Source organism: Leuciscus leuciscus (genome assembly GCF_965113295.1).
Source record: "Leuciscus leuciscus genome assembly, chromosome: 7".
NCBI classification, from domain to species: domain Eukaryota; kingdom Metazoa; phylum Chordata; class Actinopteri; order Cypriniformes; family Leuciscidae; genus Leuciscus; species Leuciscus leuciscus.
This window is the reverse complement of record NC_138731.1, coordinates 29,634,779-29,647,889: the sequence shown is the minus strand read 5'-3', so window position 1 is coordinate 29,647,889 and position 13,111 is coordinate 29,634,779.

The following is a 13,111-nucleotide window of genomic DNA, read 5'->3' as shown; positions in this document are numbered from 1 at the left end:
ATTATAATAATATACCACTTGCGATTATCAATCTATTATAGTTATGCTGTTAAATTATTGTACTATTCATAGTAACTATTTAACTTATTATTTTTTATTGTCTATATTCTGTAATTGATATTTCATATTCTATTGCTATTATTATAGTATTATACATAAACTATATGCTATCAATATATGTTATCAATATATTATTATTATTATATTATAGTACTTATGATATTATATAATTATACTTTTCATTACTATTTTATTTGCTGTATACTGTTTGTTTATTTTATTGACTAAACTATTTACTATTAGCCTACTTCTCACTTTATCTTATATTTACTATTTGCATTGCACTGTAGTTGTACCATATCATATGTATTACCATAAAGGATCCATCAGTTATCTTTGTTGTTGCTCAAATCGGGTCAATGACAGAATATGCTTTTTCCACAATAAGAAAACTTTATTTAATTTAATGTGAAAATGTAATTATATCTCAGTATGGGGGTGTTCACAATTCTTATCCAAGAATAAAAAGCCAAATACATGACAAGCCTGAGCTTTGGCCATTCCTTATTAAAAAATATATTTTATAAGTCGAACTATCGAGATTTTAAATAACTAGGGATGGAACTTTTTTGTACACCACATACAAACCACTGAAATCGGTTGATAAATGTATTTTTTTGGGGGGGTTTTTATCCAGAAAAACCGCAGCTCACCTGTTTACTTGCATTTGATTACAGCGCAGTCTTGCCCTCCGCAAAATGGCGGACGCGTTGACGTATCGCAGCAACGTTCCAAAGCGGCCAATACGCTGATTTCACGCAGCCGCCATTTTGAAATCGAAAGTGAGGCTCCGGTGGGAAGAACCCCGGAAGTAAAGATAAACAACAATGCCTTGGATTACCAACCTGAAGCTGCTGCCGCGATTTACACTATTGGATGTTAATATTCAATATAGGATATGTATATAGTTCATTCCTGCTGCTTTTTTTACATTCTGAATTATATATAAAAAAATATTTTATTTATAAATGAATTTCACTGTATATAGTCTAAAGTATGAAAGAAATGTACATTTTTAGAATTGACACAACATCATTAAACACAACAATACGCCATCGCATTCACGACTCTCCTGTGATTAAAGGCGACACTTCCGGTTTTCTTCCCACCGGAGCCTCACTTTCGATTTCAAAATAACGGCTGCGTGAAATCAGCGTATAGGGCGTCTATGTATTTATTATGTCTATGGGCGCTCTGGCAATTTGCCGGCAATTTCCCGGGTTCTTCTTCTTATTTTTTGTTTTTAACGGCGGTTGGCAACCAGCATTACCGCCACCTTCTGCTCCGGAGTGTGAATCAGACAATAGGCTTACAATCTAGTTAATTTCCCGGGTTCAAAGCGCTGTGTGAAAGGGGCTTTACACAGTTTTACTACAAATAGGCCTACCATGTTTTTCGTTTGTTTTTTTCTTTGTAAGTTAGTTAAACCATAGCTAATTTTCGTAATGGTTTATGTGGCTAAGTCTATCAAGACCGTTAAGAAATCGAATTCCGTAAACTACTGTAGGCCTACTTGTTAATAATGATACAGAAAAGCCTAGAACATGAAGACGACTAGAATATGAGTACAACATGATGAATCGCATATTCTGGCCGCATCTGCTTGCCAACACGTAACGTTAGCTATAGAATGCATATAGGTGCATATGCTAGGCTTATAAAATAAAAATTGATAGAATGTTTGTGTTCTGATGAAGAAATTAACTTATCTACATTTTGGATGGCCTGGGGGTCTTCATAGGCATCCTTTTTCATAGGATACTTAATCATTTGTTTTTGAAAATTGCATTGTTCCAGATGAATTGACAGTTACTAGGTGTAACTGAAGCAGCTAAGCCAGTAAATCATATACATTTACTTTATATAAATGTAGCTAAAATCACACGGCAGCTCAAAACATTACTGTTAGCCTTTCCTGTTCAGCTTCCAGATCATAGTCGGAGGTTTTGCGTTGTCCCAGTGGAACATATTCTGACATGTGTAAATGTAGCCTAATACTGAGTTTTAAAAATACTTTTTCCTTTTCTTTTTTTTTTTTTATGATTTCAGGTCATGTGGAAGCAAACAAGATCATGGCAAACAAGGTATGGGAAAAAGTAACTTAAAAAATCGTAATGGCCGAGTCTTCTGATTCCATATGATTGCACTAAAAGTGGCAAAAAAAATATTTGTTTTATACTGTATATTTCCCCATGTGAATATTCATTTGATCATTGTGAGGCCACTGTTGCTGCTCAAAGTTTGGTTTTGCTACAGTAAGATCACGATTGTGTTTGATTCCACCCATCTATTGTTTTTTTTTTGTATTGTAACTAGGCTGTGTCATTTAGAATCATGGCTTTTACTATCACTACTATCTTAATGACACATATCTCTACCTTTCATTCCAGCCAGAGGATCTGACGGTTGCTGCTCACATCAGCCTACCTGATGGAAAATTCCTGCTGGATGAATGACCTTCACCTTCAACTCAACCTTGCCAAGACAGAACTGTTTCAGCCAAACCATACTTGCTGTGTGATCCTGCTGATTTGCCTTATACAACATCAGAAAGATCTTGCCCTTCCTATCGGAGCCAAACAACTCCTTGTCTAAGCTCTTCACTGTAAAAAAATGCTGTAAATTTACAGCAGAAATTTACAGTACGGACCCGTTTTCTAAAATTACAGTTTCTTACCGTTAATTAGCACGTGATCTGTGGGGGAGGGAATGAACCGCGAACGAAGCACTTTGGCAGTTGGCAAGAGTGACTGACACACGTCTTTCTCGGTGGAAGCACAGCTTTCATGTTGAAACTCATTTACAGGTACCAGACCACGGGTGAATCTAAAATAATTGTGTTCACTGTTAATCTAATTAATTTCGTGCTTTAAGACAGTGGATGTAGCTAAATGTATTGTTCCTCAAAGTAAAACGCGCGCGCGCGCGTGTGTGTGTGTGTGTGTGTGTGTGTGTGTCCGTCTCCGAGCTCGCGCGTGCTTGCAGCTTTGCATATTTGTGTTCTTTCATTGTACAAGTTACCCTAATATAGAGGGAAATGTAAAATAAGTGCGTTCGTTGGATTATTGTATTAAGTAACGTTAGGTTTTTTAATTTACCGCCTTTCGCCAGTATGTTTTTTTTTTACGCTGTGGGGGGTGGTGGAACAGCTAACGTTAGGTTCTTTAGCACGAGTGAATTGCACACGTCTGTCTCATTGGAAGTTATATGAACTTATTAAATGTCAGTGTTATTATTTTGGCCTTTTTTACAGTATATGAGCACAATAATTTTAACAGCATACTTTTGCACTCGATACATTTGCTCCAACTAACGTTACATACATTAAGTCGTCGTCGATATAACAGAGGAAATTCACTTAAGTTAATTTTTTACTTGTTTCTTAAAGTTAAAACACACATGTGTGTGTTTTTATAGCTGGATTGTGCTCTTCCATAGTGTAAAATGTTTACTTGCAAACTTTGTTCACACACATGCAGTACTTTACCTGCATTTGTGAGACACATTCCAGAAACTAAATTCCATACCAGCACCTTCAGTAGAAGACATTAGGAGCCAGTGGCCATACCTCTTCCATCAGAAGTCTATTTGTGCCCACTTCAAGTTGCTAACTGACATTGATGTGCTGAAAGCCTTTGACATGTCCATGAAAGAATGCAGAAAGGCTATCGTTGAGTACTTCAAGAGCAAATCAAAGAATGAAAAGGTGAAGGATGTCCTGTCCCACTCCCAGCCTGAAAACACAGAGATGGCACACCTGCATATCAAGCTTCTAATGTCCCATTTTCAGGAACATGAAGATGGACTGGTGTTGCTGTTCAGAAAAATTCAGAATTTACAAGCAATTATGAGTTCTATGAGGAAGTGAGTGCTTTGTACAGGTTTGAATTACTGGTAATTACGGTAATTACAGTATGGCATGAATGCACCTTTTAGCAACATTTTCATATCCTTCCAACAGAATTGATTGGTATAAAAAAATGCTGTTTTTAGAATTCTTCAAATAGCAATACAATTTTGGCCTGGGTTTGACAATCGACTTTAATCTAGCTTAATTTTGATGAGCTGATATCCCAAGATCGATCCTTGTCTGCAGATTTCTGTTGATGCATAAACAAACCTTCACTAAAACATTTGTGAACATTTGTTCATCTGTCATGAAACACTTGTCACAGACAGTTTAAATGTTTATGTTTCAAAATATGGAGTATAAACATTACAGAAAATTACAATAGTTTTGCAAGCCAAATCTACAAGGCCAAAAACAGTGATACTGAGAGACTTCAGCCTATATTCGTTTAATTTGATCATATATTATAGAAAAACAGTGGCAGGAACACGCCCAATTGTCAGCTGAAACATGCTCTTATGAAAGGCAATGATTCGCCATTTTACTACAGCTTTACACAGAAAACAACTCAAGTTATGACAAAATACTCCTTGCATGCCTTGCACAAACGTCTCATTGATAGTCTGAGAGTCAATGTTTTAAAATGACCCATTTCATTAGTTTCTAGTTATAGAAATGGGCATGGGGAAAAAGATCAAGTGTGTTTTCTCCATATAAAAATGTGCATTCTGATCTAAACCACTTGTACAAGCTGGAAACACTTCATAAATATTTAAACCTCTGACATACTTTAGCCCAAGACAAATGAATGTATATACCATTTCTGTCAGTGATATGATATAACAAGCCCTCTTGAGCCTATATGTGGTAATGCCATTGTTTGGTCTACCATGTGCACTGTAATCTGAAGAAGGCCATGGGTTGTTATTTTTTATTTTATTTGTTTTTTTGGAAATGCTGAAAATCATTATACAGAATAATATGGTGTACTCTTGAACAGATTGCATATGTACACTGGAATGGGTTCTGACACCCAAGTTGGAGAACTTTATATGCTTGTCCACAAGCTATATACAGTAGCATATGTGTGTGTGTGTGTGTGTGTGTGTGTGTGTGTGTGTGTGTGTGTGTGTGTGTGTGTGTGTGTGTGTGTACAGCTTTACCAGCTTTAAGCATTTATGGATTTGATTAATCTGCTCAAATGAGTAGCTCAGTCAGCGGAAAGTAATGTGGAGTAGCAGCACTCAGTATCACTCCTCATATAGCCTATATTTACATGTGAATATTGTTTTGTTGGCAAAGGCAAGTTTTTCCATTAAAACTTTTAATATTTCAACTTGATATGTTTTTACATACTTTTGTTTCCTGTTAATGTAGCATGATTATTTTTTATTTGCTATGAACAACTAATCTCTTCCTTTTCTGTTGCAAAAATCTCACCAGTGCACAAAATTACAGCTTGTAGCAATGTGGAACACAAATAGCTGATTATTTATCGATGGTACTTCTTAAGTTAAACTTCATTATGTTGTTTACAGTATATGTCACTAAAAACTAGTGTATTAACTATCTGAAACTAGCAATGCATTAAAACCTGTAGCAGTTGTATAGCAACACTCTAGCAACCATCAAAAGCATCCTTGCAACATCCAAACAAAGCTGCCAAGCAAACTCCTAGCAACCAAAAATGTTTTAAAACCACTTCATTTTTTTTGTTGTTGTTGCCAAAAATCCCATAGACTTGAATTGATAGAGGAAACCAAGACATTTTTTTAGGAGCCAGAATATCAGTATGCCCTAGGAAACATTTATGCAATTCAAAGAAAATGTAAGCAACCCCTGAGCAATCACCCACAGTATCATGGTATTTTTGCACCACTCAAATTTTCTTCAGTAAAAGCTGCTTTTTTTTTTTCTGTAGCTTGTCTCCATAACAGCCGCCCCACTGGCCCATTGCAAATCACTCCAAATCCTCAAATTGCCTGGCATATGTAGAGGAAATGCAAATCAATTTGATAACAAAAATGACTGCAGAAAAACTGTAATGATACAAATTTCCCAATACAAGATTCTGTGGGGATGTTTCAAATACAAAAGCATTGCAATATTACAATTATTGATTTAGAACATTTAAAAAAAAAAATTACTTGCTAATGAGGAAGTACATAAGTGATTACTCAGAAAGAAATGGGTATTAGATTCACTCCCACAAGTAGCACAAACCATACATGGGACAGAGTAATATGAATCCTTACCGCTCTAGTTTGCCAAAAGTGACAGAGTTTTTAGACATAATTTAAAGTCTTTGTAACTGTTAGAAAGCGTTTACAGTACTAATTATGCGAATATTTGCTTAAAAGAATACCTTTTCAGCAGTAACTTATAGAAAAGAATGTTTTATCCAAGTAAATATAGATGCTTTTAATATCAATTAAAGGAAAAATGTCACAAACTTTAGGGGGAAATCATTTGGCTAACTTTAAATTTGCATAAGTATGACCTTGAATGTCACTTTATAGAAGCAGTCAAATAAAAATGAAATATCTTGAGGATAGAACCAATGAATTGTTAGTCTGGGCCTCATTGTGTTTATTACAAGAAGTCACATCATATCAAGGATTTCTCAGGAAATGTCTTCAGGTTTTCAAGAAACCTCTGCTTGCATAGAGACAGCTTGTCAGGTTTGGTTCTCCTGGGTTTAACTTCGAGCGATCAGACGTGTCTCTTCTATTCCCTAAGGACTTTATCCTGCCCACTGACTGCGTGAACCTGCTAGAATTAGTGTGGGAATGAATGCTTCTGAGTCCTCACTGCAATAACAGCTGGATCTAGTGTGCTAGAGTGTGCTCAACATTTATGAAGTCAAGCAGAACAAAATACTTCATGCCTTAAAGCCAATCTTGTGAAATAAACTGGAGGAACAAAAATGACTTAAAATTAGTTCTCAAAAACATTCTGCAATAAGTTGACCTGTTTTGTTAAAAAAAACAACAACATTGCATCACCAATGGTGCAATGCTTTACAGACCGAAAGCCTCATGTTTCACGAATAAGAATCAATTTGGAATTTCAGATAATTTGATCGATCCTGGGAGACATGTAATAATATGAAATGACACGGGGAAAAAGTATTGAACACATGAAGGAAGGGAGGTGCAAAAAGGCATGGAAAGCCAAGACAACTGCAGCTGAAAACTATCAGTAATTAAAAAGCAATCCAGCCCCCTGTCAGTGCAAATTAATATCAGCTGGTTCAGTCCCAACTGATGGCCTACAAAAAGGTCTCATTGCCAAGGTGTCACACAAGACACATCTCATGATGGGTAAAAGCAAAGAGCTGTCTCAAGACCTTTGCAACCAAATTGTTGCAAAACATAATGATGGCATTGGTTAATCATGGGTTTCATCAGGTCCCTTTCCACAGGTGTATAAAATCAAGCACCAAGATTATGAATGCAGACTGCATTGTGCTTGATTAATAAACCTGTGGAAAGGGACCTGATGAAACCCATGAATAGGCGCATTTCTAAGCTTCTGAATTTTTCTTGTTTCAATACAAGAAGTCTTTGTAATTTATTTGAGTAGTTGTACTTGTATACCTCTACAGACAGACACACACACACACACACACACACACACACACACACACACACACACACACACACACACACACACATATATATATATATATATATATATATAACCTTCATTATCTTCTTTGTGCGTTTTGTCTCTCACCTCACAACCCCGTGACAAGCTGTGCATTAGATGATTTTAATGCACAACGTGGAGGCAAAGAACCACCCAACGTGAAGTGGACCGGAAGACAAAAAATAACGGTTATTTTTTGTCAGTTATGGCTCGTTAGATCTAGCTGTGTATGTGAAGCTGTGAGTTTAATTACTTCAAAATCAGCAATTTTACCCCCACGTTGCATATAATAAAGCGATTCAGTAGCTAAGCTATTTTATTAATAAAAGTCATGGGGTAGAGTTGATAAGTTTCTGTGCTTCTGAATGTTTATGTGTGTGTGCAGCATGTTCTCTGCTCTTGCATCACTTGCATGTGTGCGAGTGATGTGTGTGCGCTTCAACAGAGAGGTTTCCATCCACTTTTTGTGCTGTTTTGTTAGACAAAGTAAATATGCGTAAAAAAATTGTCTCCAGCTAGTTTCCATCTAATTGGCCTTTTACCGTTAAAATTGTGCATAATGACGTAATTCCTAAATAAATAAATAAAAAAATGGCATTGTTGCATAAGTTTTGTTGTATGGCTAAAAAAAATCTGCCCTCAAGTCGTTTGTCGTTTCCACACATAATTTCGTATATATCGCAAATTATATTGTAATTTTTTGCATCCCAAATTTTTGTAAAATGCAGAAAGTAATGAGACAATTGAAATTCGCCAGTTTACTGCTTACAATTTTCATGAATTATAGGCCTATTATTAAATTAGGATATATTAGGAAATCAGAAGATCATGGAGAAGTGGGACATTATCTGACGGTCCATGTAAATGCCTTTATGTGACAAAGCCCATGGGCAGCTCGTGTACAGTATGCAGAATTTTAGGGTGCATAAAAAGATTGGTTCAGGGAAATGTTCAGGTTAAAGCCTTTTTTCTCGACAATTGTTTCCAAACTAGTTTTTCGTGACATTTTAAGTATCAAGAATGTATGCTCTAAAGTCAAACGTAAAAAGATTGTCGACATTTGCAAAATTTGATCAATAATTTAGAATTTCTATCAGCTATGTCAGTGAACATTTTGATGCGCTAAAACTTTTTAAACATTTATTAAAAAAAAAAATTCCTTGGATGGAAACCTGGATACTGAAAACAGCACATTACTATAGAACGGTGGTATAAGCCAGGGCAAGTTTTCATTTATTAAAAGTTTATTACAAGCCCAAAAGTTAGTTGGTTGAGCATGTCGTGGAAATTCTTAATACGAATACAACCTACTTAATCTGACTTCTTCACCACGGACAATTTGAACAACTTGCAGTTTAAAAAAATAAGAACAGTATCTCGAGGTAATTCCCTGAATTACCTAAATACTTACAATACAATACTTCCCTGAAGTAAGGTGACGGTGTCCCGTCAATAAGCTACTATCTCAATCACACATGAGCACACGTCTTTAGCATCTATACACTCTCACCGTCCTGCTCAGGTAGTCCGACACAGGATCATTAATACTAACTCAGAGTATTACAGCCTCACCCCGAGGGCGGCTCTATAGCCTCCCAACACTATCACTGTCTCTACAGTGGTCTTTTGAGCATATAATCTTTAGTACTTCTAATACTACCTCAATCACACATACTGTAGATGTTCTTTTGTTTTCTTTTGAGCGTAGGATCTGTTTCTCAGCTGCGCAGCATACTGTATACCTGACACGACTCCCAAAGTTGCTCTTAGAAATGACGTTTTATTCACGGCCGGGAGATCACTTGCCACAACAACCAAGTGAGTCTCCTGAATAGAAAGATACATGTACATTAAAATCATACAGTTGAGTAAAAATCAATGTCACTCAAGTCTTCTTCACTGTGATTTGTTCTGGTGATTGCTTTGTAATGATCTGAGCTAGTCATATGACTGTTAGTTCTACTGTGTTAAGCACTTTTTGGTTAAGTATATATGGCCTTTGACCTGAGCATCCTTAGTCTGCGTTTCTCTGTACATTTAATGTTGAAAATACCCATTACATTAAATATTTCAATCACAAGCACAAACATGTTAATTATCTAACAAAAAATAGATTTGGTCACACTTTATTTTAGGTGTCTTTAACTAGGCCCCATGTACTTACATAAAAAAAAAATAAATGAAATAAATAAATGATGGGTTAAAAGGGAAGGGAAGCGTCAAAAGTGGAATTATAAATGTAATTACAGGTCATTATAATAATGTGCAATGTAAAACATGTATGAACACAAGAAGAGCATTGTATCAAATTATTGATTTAAATGTCAGTTAAAGACACCTAATATAAAGTGACACTTTAGATTTTAGTATTAAAGCAAAGTACTTTTGTTTTTTGGTTATCTTATAAACTGCTGTGAACAACTACATGGACCAAAATGGCAGGAAGTGACAAGGACAGCACGAAACAGCAGTTTCAGCCTGTCATTATTGGAATCTCTCTTCTTTTTTTTTTTTACCAAAAAATAAATAAGCACACCTTTCTAAAATGGGAAATATTACAGTATATATCTCACATCACAAGAGTCTATTCTGAGTTATCATATTTACATTTACGTTTAATCATTTAGCAGAAGCCTTTGTCCAAAGCGACTTACAAATGAGGACTTAATTAAGTGAGTCATCGTGAAGAGGCAAACACAACGCAAGAAGTGTTCAAAATACAAAGTTCAGGCATTGCTCAGAGTAGCATAAGCCAGACAAGGGAGGATTAGGAAAAGGAAATATTTTTTTAATTTTTTATGAGGTTAAGTGGTCACGGAAGAGATTTTTATGCAGAGTGCGTGTCAGACACAATACCACTGCAGTTAAGCAATGGCTGCTTGTTATACAAAAGTGAATGTACTTTTACTACTCAAGAGTACACAAGTTTAATTATGTTTAAATGGCTTTGAAAGGCTTTCAGATGGAAATAGATTTGGAACTGGGCCCTCATCTCTGATTCATTTTACATTTAGCAGTGCAATCCTGACAAATCACATAGCTTCAAAGTAAACAAGAATGTGCCCGACAATTACTAGAGAATGGGTTTAAATGGAGCCTTTGGCAGACATAACCGTCTCCACAGGAAGCCTTTCACTACTCTCAAAGGGCAATTTAGCATGTACACACTGATGTTCATTAATGTATAATTTCAAAAATGATTTCACTAATACAGCATTGAACCACTTTCACAACACCCTACCACTTAACAACTCAAGCAACCCACCCAGAACACTCTATCAGAACACCCTAGCAACTATCTAAATTCCCCAGCAACCAACCTGAATACCCTATAAACCCATTACAGCTCTTTACAAATCACCTACAACACCCCACCAACCATCTAGCAACTCTAGCAATGGTCCTTCTTCACCCAGAACACCCTTGCGACCGCATGGCATCTCACACAATCCCCTCAGAAAGCCTTAGAAATGGCTTAGCAATGTCCTGAAATCCACACAGAACACCCTAGCGACCACATTACAGACATCCCACCTCTCCCAGAAGGTCCGGGAGTCTCCTTCAAATTAATAGCGTCTCCTTGACGCCAGCAAATTATAGGCTATACAATATCCGAGAGAGAGAGAAAGCCTGTTTACACCTGGAATTAAGATGAGTTTTCAGTTATTCGGTCACTAGTGATGAAGTGATGGATGTGGGGTTGTGCCATCTCCCGGAAATGAGTTTTTGCAGGGTGGGATGTCTGCAATTGTAACTCACTCAAACCTCTCAGAATGCTTTAGAAACACATTATTGGCAATGGTGTAGGAGAGTCCTGGCGACCATCCACAACACTCTAGCATTATTTCTTCAGAAGATGTAACATTTCTTCCATTAATTAACAATGTTTTGAAGACAGTTATCACACATGATTGTCAAGAAAAAAAAAGTGTTCAGTGAAAATGTTGTTATTTCAACACATGACACTATTAATATGCCTGAAAATTGAAAACTGATGCATAAATTAGCTCTCTGTGATTAGACTGTTGATCCAATCCATATGATGAGGGGTAAAGTTGCTGTTAACAAGCTAAGCAGATTTTTTTTTCCACCAGGGACTTTGGAAGCACGTAACTTTCATGTTCGTAGCGAACTGACACTTGCCTTGACTGACACGTCATTAATAATGCTTGTGGTATAGAGTGCTATAGTAATGGTGTTGTTTGGGAGCTTGACAATGCGCACAGAAAGCCAAGTAGGAGAAAAACAGTCCCCTCCTTTCTTCAGCAGATCCTGTCCGTAATCAGTCCCTTGAGGCAATCCAGCTTAACCTGCAATGTCAACAGTTCAAGAGTACTAGAGTATAAAAAAAATCATAAAATCATCTGTCACAGCTGGATATGTGTCCTAGAGTAGGTAATGACTACTAATATGTTATGTGATGCCAATTACAGTTAGTATTCTGTTTATTTTAACATCCAGATCGTATATGTGTATTGTGAGTATAGGCTATTTGAAGCGTGTTTCTGTATTTGGTTGCGTTGCAGCACCTGTGTTGTCAAACTGATGAAGATTCACAATAGCAAGCTTGTGATGCCTTCCGCTGAAGAGGTGCTTTTCTATGGTAAGGAGGAGCTTCTATGTCGGGCTTGTTCAGATGGTGACAAGTCAACGGTCTAAAGAAGAACGATTCAGTGCATTTGGTGTTCGTTGCTGCTTTGTAGAGGCAGAGCAATAAATTATCACAGAATAACTGGGATAAAAGTTTATAGTTCGAAAATATAAACACTGATGTCTAGTAGCGATTAAAATAGAGTAAATCATCTTTTGAAAGTAACGAAGCATCAAATAGTCTAGGTAAAGATTGTATCAATTATATCGTTACACCAGTAGGTGGCGACATAATACTTAAAAAAATAATTTGTCATAGAATCCTTCATTTAAGAGATTCGTTCAAAAGCACTGATTCAGTTCCAGTAATGGAACAAGTGAAGTCTTTATAAGCGAGTCGTTGAATCATTCATTCAAACCGATATAATTTTTTTTTTAAATGTTTTAATTCAAATTAATTTAATATTTTTGAAATAGACTGCAGAAATCAACATTTTGTCAGAACCTTTTGTAAATTACATATTATTTTGCTTACTCAAGTGAAAGTACAAGTACTGAGGGAAAATTTTACTCAATTAAAAGTATCTGGCCAGAATCGTACTTGAGTAAAAGTAAAAAAGTACCACATTAAAATTGCACTTGGGTATTAAAGAAGTAAAAGTAACAGCAAGAATGAAAACTAGAGATTCTTGTTTAAGCTTTTAATCTCTAAAAACATGAAGTGAATGAACCACATAAGGATTTATCCTGCTTTAGAACTGTTTGTATTTAATTATCAAACTATAAGACTACTATCTAATGCCAGTATGCAACATGCTTTAAACAATCCACTAAACATGCTTTTACCACTAAAAGAAAAGAATTCGCTAAGGTACAGCCACGGGGGCTCTTGATCCTGTGGCTGATTTTGGACTGTGTTCGCAGCTGAATCACGTTCTTCCTCCATTTTCTTCCACTGAT